Source organism: Octodon degus, unplaced genomic scaffold (assembly GCF_000260255.1).
Source record: "Octodon degus isolate 3935 unplaced genomic scaffold, OctDeg1.0 scaffold00057, whole genome shotgun sequence".
Taxonomy (NCBI): domain Eukaryota; kingdom Metazoa; phylum Chordata; class Mammalia; order Rodentia; family Octodontidae; genus Octodon; species Octodon degus.
This window is the reverse complement of record NW_004524633.1, coordinates 714,416-721,122: the sequence shown is the minus strand read 5'-3', so window position 1 is coordinate 721,122 and position 6,707 is coordinate 714,416. Positions and strand designations below refer to the sequence as shown.

The window sequence follows — 6,707 nt, the reverse complement described above, 5'->3', positions numbered from 1 at the left end:
TGGCAGGTCCTTTAGGGAGCCAGCGCTGGTGGAAGCGAGATCACTGGGGTTGACCTTGATGGGGTGCTATTACCCCAAGTCCTCCTTCTCCTCCTCTTTCCTCTCTCATGCCTTTCTCTCTGTCTCTTTCTGCTCTCTGTCTCTCTGTCTCTCTCTCTCTCTCTCTGTCTCTCTCTCTCTCTCTCTCTCTCTCTCTCTCTCTCTCTCTCTCTCTCATTCTCCGGTCCAAAATTATGTGCCCAAATAAGTACAGCCTTTTTATGCTTGATTATGTCAGGTATGTTGTCACAACAGTGGAAATCCAGCCAACAGCACTGTGAAGATATATTAACGTGATTCTTTCATAACCTTTGAATAATATTTGGCAAACAGAAAGTGCCTTATGTCTTCCATTATTGCTATGTATCCCAACTTAAAATAAAAAGTAAGTAATGGTAATTCATGATATTTGAACCTAGAATGAAGTTACCAGGTAAAATTCAAGACATTCAATCAAATTGAATTTTATGTAAAAAGGGAACACATTTTAGTATAAGTAAATACTACATGGAATACACCACAGTACTTAAATATTTTTGCTTTCCTTTGACATCATTAACCAGATATATTGTATTTTTATTTCCTGGATCCAACAATCTTAACTCAGGGTTAATCTGTCGCACAGCCCACACTCTTCCCACTTTGCAGCATTGGAGAAAATTGGCTATTTCCAAACTGTCTACAGCATTTCCAGTTTCTCTTACTAGCCCTGTCTGCTGTATTTCTTCTAGAAAGTCCTCAAAGGGTCATTAGGGGAAGGGAGCTGAGGAGGAGCCTTGTCACACACCATTTTGTGAGAGTTTGGCAGCATGTAAGGCAAAAGGCTCAGCTGAGACAAACCCCAGGCAGTGCGGGCTGAGCTCTTGGAGATCCTGTGCGGGACTCAGACCCATCCCTGCCACAGCGCGCAAGCTCCAGGCTGGACCACCCTGACAGCCGCTTGAGGAGTCCATCAAACTTGGAGTGCTGGACTCTGTACATCTGGCATGGGCTTTGAGAGTTTTTGCACTCTGAGCTGTGCCCAAGGTAAGCCGTTTCCAGAGACTACACGGTCTTCACATTAAAGGAAGTTTCCAGCTACTGCGTTAAGTTTCTGTGAAATGACTGCCACAGTCAAGCTAATTGACAAGTGCCACAGGACAGTGACTGTGCGTGTGGTGGGCATGCTGATGATGCAGCTCAGAAGCTCAGTGCATGACACGGTGCTGGCGGGCACGGCTCCCATGTCGCTACGGGCCCAGAATTTCCTCTTGCTGCGGAGCTTGTTCTTTCCATCACCCTCACCCTGAGTGTGGTAACTACCCTTTCTCTCTGGCTCCAAACATTCCACTTTTCCAGATGCTTTGTGTCACTAAAGCCACTCGACATTTATCTTTCTTGCCTGGCTTGTGTCCCAGGCACACTGTCTGGCAGGTTCACCGTGTTGTTACTTGGTAGGATTTCCGCTTTCTTTCCTGAGCCTGCATAATAGCCACTGTGCGTGTGCGTGCATATGCGTGTGTGTGTGTGTGTGTGTGTGTGTGTGTGAGGTCCACTGTGCATGTGTACATGTGCATGTGTGTGAGGTCCACTGTGCATGAATGTGGTGTCCCGTGTTCTCCCTCCATTCTTCTGCCGACAGAGGCAGCCACCTGGGTTGTCATACTTGAGCTTGTGTGAACCAAGATGGCAGGAACATGCACTGAAGAACACGTTTCTACTGAGAGTGACAGCTTATGCTTTGTTTTCTTCAATTAGATGGTGAGCTCCTTGGTGAAGACTGAATTTTTCTGAAAGTCACCGAAAATTAGCTCACTGTATTCATGTGGCTTACTCTGCCTCTGCCCTAGCAGCTGTCTTGGAGCGGTGGTGGCTATGGGGAGCTCTGCTGACTGCTGATTAAGGTATTTACAGGCAAGCGCCATGGCCAGGCCAGGCGGAGGCACGGAATAGGACAGAGGCCCACTGCCTGATGGCCCTCATGGTAGCACACACACACAGACACACACACACAGACACACACACACACACACACACACGCCACATGGGCACACACTCACATGTGTATGTGAAATGGAAAGCACATTCAGTCACCTAAATACACAAGGGTAAAGAAAATACAAAATATACCTTTTTAAATTTAGTGAAACAGCTTTTCATTGATTTAGTTAGTTCCTTAGTGAATTAATATAAGGAGACTTTTTGCTATTGTTCTTAAATTTTTACTTAACAAATTGGCTTTGATTTCTTCTTTGGCAGAAATAGTGTCTTGGTGAAGAGACAGAGACAGAGCAGTTGCTGCTGCGTTGCTGACCTCCAGCAGCGGCCAACTCCACGTAGAACCTGGAGCAGGATATTTGGAATCAAATCTTTTCTCTCATCTCTCTCCTATGAGAGGTTTTTGATCTTCAGCTATAGTTTTTGCCTCTGTCAGCAACTTTATCTTCAAACACAATGACTAGCAATGTTACCAACAAGACAGAGCCTCGCTCCCTGGATTCTCTTGTGTTCATTGGGAATCTGAACACTCTTGTGGTGAAGAAATCTGATGTGGAGGTCATCTTCTTCAAGTATGGCAAAATTGTGGGTTTCTCCATTCATAAGGGCTTTGCCTTTGTGCAGTATGTTAATGAGAGAAATGCCCGCCTGCTGCAGCTGGAGGATGGCAGGATGATTGCTGGGCAGGTGTTAGGTATTAATCTGGCTGCAGAGCCAGAAGTGAACAGAGGAAAAGCCGGTGTGAAACCATCTGCAGCAGAGACGTCTGGGTCAGCACCAGAACGCCCTGCTCCGTCCCCTCTACTCAGCTCCTCTTCTGACTTGGACTGTGACTTTCAATGTGATTATTATGACAGGATGGTCAGTTACCCGGCATGTGTTCCTCCTCCTCCTCCTCCTATTGCTCAGGCTGTGGTGCCCTCAAAACGCATCAGGAAACACCTCCCCAAGAGGCAAAAGTGGCTTTAATTCCAACAGTGGCCAGCGGGGAACTTCGCCCACTTCTGGAAAGTTGAAAGGTGACGACCTTTAGGCCATTAAGAAGGAGCTGACCCAGATAAAACAAAAAGTGGACTCTTTACTGGAAAGCCTGGAGAAAATTGAAAAGGAACAGAACAAACAAGCAGTGGAGATGAATGATAAGACTGAAGAGGAGCAGGCCACCACCTCCCAGAAGAAAGATGAGACTAATGTGAAGATTGAGTCTGAGGGTGCTGCGGATGACTGCTGAGGAGGGGGAGCTCCTGGATGATGATGAAAATGAAGACTGGGTGGAGGACCAGGTGAAAATGCTGGAGTTGATCACGGATGATGAAAAAGGCTGAGGAAGGAGAGGATGACAGAGACAGTGCCAATTGCGAGGACGACTCTTAAGCACATAGTTGGGTTGAGAAGTCTTGTCCCATTATTTCTTTATCCAGGTGCTTGTCTAGGATCAAAACTTCACCAGATCCTCTCCCCTAATATCTTCAGCACATGTTCACTGTTCTTCCTGTGCCCTACAATGTTCATAATTGCCCTGCGCCTAGTACCATTTACAATTCTTTTGATGCTCCTAATAGTTTTAAGTCTTCTGTAAATTTTGCTTTTTAATTTTGATACCTCTTTATGACTTAAAAATAAAAAGGTTGCATGGCTTTTATCAGCTGTCTCCACAATAACCTCTCATTCTGCAGGCAGTGTAGTTATTTCCGTTTGTACATGATTTCAGTAGCTGCTTCCCTAACTGCAAAGGCAGCCTCGTTCAGTGCAGCATCTGAAAGCAGCTTTGCTTAAGAGTTACGTGTATCACCCTCATCAAGTACTTTGTGGGGCTGTTAAGCACAAATGTAACATTCTATTTTTGTGAATGAGAGCAGGCCAAATGCATCCTCTAGAAAAATTAGTGTAATAGTCTTTTGGTTTCTAAAGTTGATACCATGTGTTATTTTTTGTGAACCCCTGATGTTTGGGATCTTTTTTCTCAAAATAAACAAGTCCTTATTAAAGCAGGGAAAAAAAGGAATTGTGTCTTAATTATGTATCTTGGTAAGTTCAGAAAACAAATAAAAGTTTCAGGTTTTTAATAATTTTTGTGCAACTGTTGAATAAATTCATTTATAAAGCTCAATTAGCTATATTTTTTAACTTTAAATCAGTTAAAATTATTCAAACATCGAGTTGAAAGGAAATTTTTAATCTTTCTGTGAGTTGGGCCTAAAAATGAATGTTGCAAGTTTAAAACAATATCCTGAAATGAAAACGTGTCCCTTCGGAGGAGCTTCTTGGAGGAGCTTCTTTGAACTATGATTCCAAAAATTTTACTTTCTTTCTTATGGCAACAGTTTCCTTAAGTGCATGTTTTGAAGAGCAAAGGTTTACAGAATGTGCAGAGTAGAGTTAAGAAGATAAAGCAAGTCGCATGTGCTGCTATCCTGTCTGCTGAAGCTACAGGGAAGCCAGTCTCTGCCTCAGCACCAAGCTGTTGGTCTCAGTGGAGACATGTCGAAGGGGTGCAGGCGAGTGCGACAGAGCTCAGGGAGCCTGGACCTCATAAGGTGGAAAACGTGGATTATAGTTTTGCAATGTCTTTGTGCCACAATCTGAAATTTTCTTTAGTCTTTCTTGTATAGTTTAGAAGTTTATCACATGTTCTAGAAATCTTTCAAAATTTGACACCCTTCCCAAAGTGATCTTATATCATATAATTTCATAATTGGAAGAGAAATGAGTAATTATATGGATAAAAATCATATCCAGAAGTAGAAGTTCCATTTATAGTATCTCTGCCTGTTTTTCTGTTAGATAACAGTACTATTGGACACAGAGCAAAAGAGATTTGCTCCCAACAAACTTGTGCAGGACTAATAACTGAACTTTATTCATAATGCCACGTATTGATGTCAGTTGATTTATTCACTTATATATTAACATGTACTATTACAACCATCTTTGGAGTTGGGATAGGTACTAGGATACAACATTGGAAAGATGTAGTTTTCTCTTAACATTCCGATAAGGATTTTTTTGAGGGTGCTTGCTCAGGATGCCTTAAGGGCAGGTCTGGTAAGGCCTGAGGATTTGGGTACCAAACCACAGAATCCTGAGCCTGACTGCCTTTACTTAAGCAGGCACTTAAACACCTGAGTTAATGGGTAGGCCACCAAAAGGGTCTTTTTTTTTTTTTTTTTTTTGTACTGGGAATTGAACTCAGGACCCTGTGCTTGTCAGGCAAGCACTTATTCTAATGAACTATCTCCCCAGGGCCCAACATTCCTATAGATTAGAGAAAATGAAACAGAAACCACCACCACCAAAAGCTTGCTTGTTTGCTTTACATAGAAAGCACAGGCAGCCTTTTGGAGGAAGGGTTTCCAAATCAGTCCCAAATCAGACCTCAGGAATGAAGTAATATTTTTGTTACTATTTAGAGGATGAGCTGCATCACCAGCAGGGAAGCAGATGTACTGATTCTAGAACGCAAGGGGAGAGCACACTGTCTGGGAGCACAGATCATGCGTGTGCGAGTGTGTGAGCGTGTGCGTGTGCTGCAGGCAGGGAAAGAGGGACGTTAAAGTGGAAAGCTGTGGGCATGGAGAGCACTAGCCTGTACACAGTGCACTAATGTGTCTGGCCAGGTAGTATCCAGAAGGTAGATTTCATGATCGGGCTTTCAGATGAGAATGATGACCCTAACCACACTCTGCACCGTGTACTAACATAAGCCAAGACACAAGTGAGGAGCTCATTACAGCAATCCAGAGCTGCCTGGAAGGAGAGAAAAGATGTCCATCTGGGGAACACTTAGAACGAATAATCAACAAGATGGGGCAAATGGTAGTTTTGGGAAGGAAGCAAGGCAATATCTCATATGAATTCAAGTACTGTGACTTTGATCCACAGCCCTGTGGCCAGCTAGCATCTGGGATTCTCTGAAGCTGTGATAAAGACCAGTCAAATCAGAATCTTCATCTCAACTGGCTTCCCAAGTAATCCATTTGCACATTAAAATTTGAGAATCACTGACAGAGACAAAATCATGGTAAATCATGCATTTATTTAGAAAACCTAGCAAGAAAATATGCCAGGCCCTTCTATACCAGGAGGCAGGAGTTCTATTTACTGAAGAGGAGAAAGGATGCCTCCAAAATACTGAAGAGTTTCCTCAGACTGTGGAAGATTCAGTTGGGAAAGGCATGAATACAAAATTCTGGAGTTTTCAGAGAGTGCTGGAAATATGGGATTTGAGATTGCCCAGTTAGAGACCCAGTCCTAGCCCAGGTCCCGTGAGTGTGTGGAGAGCTTCCTGCGAACCTGCACCTGCGGGACCAGTCCCAGCCCAGGTGCAGCCTAGGCCGGACCATCTCCTACCCCCTTGGGCCGCCCCCTACCACTCCGCCGAACCTCCCCCACCCCGCCCGCCTAGTAGGAATTTCTGCCGAGTTCCAGGAACTCCCAGACCCAGTCCTAGCCCAGGTCCGCAGCAGGAAGGAGCTGAGCAGAGCAGCCAGACCTGAGCCAAATAAGAGAAATAGACTGGCACAGTGGATTAGGAAACAAAATACAACAATATGCTGTATACAAGAAACACATTTAACTCATAAAGACATTCATAGGCTCAAAGTCAAAGGATGGAACAAAATATTACATGCCCCAGCACCTCAGAAAAAAGCAGGGGTAGCAATTCTGTTCTCAGACAGTCTCAACTTCAA

The 6,707-nt window shown here is 44.1% G+C and overlaps 1 pseudogene; it reads left to right on the top strand.

Moving 5' to 3' along the window:
• Positions 1 to 2,472: 2,472 nt before the first annotated feature.
• On the top strand, positions 2,473 to 3,533 carry LOC101564845 (annotated as a pseudogene).
• The last annotated feature ends 3,174 nt before the right edge of the window (positions 3,534 to 6,707 follow it).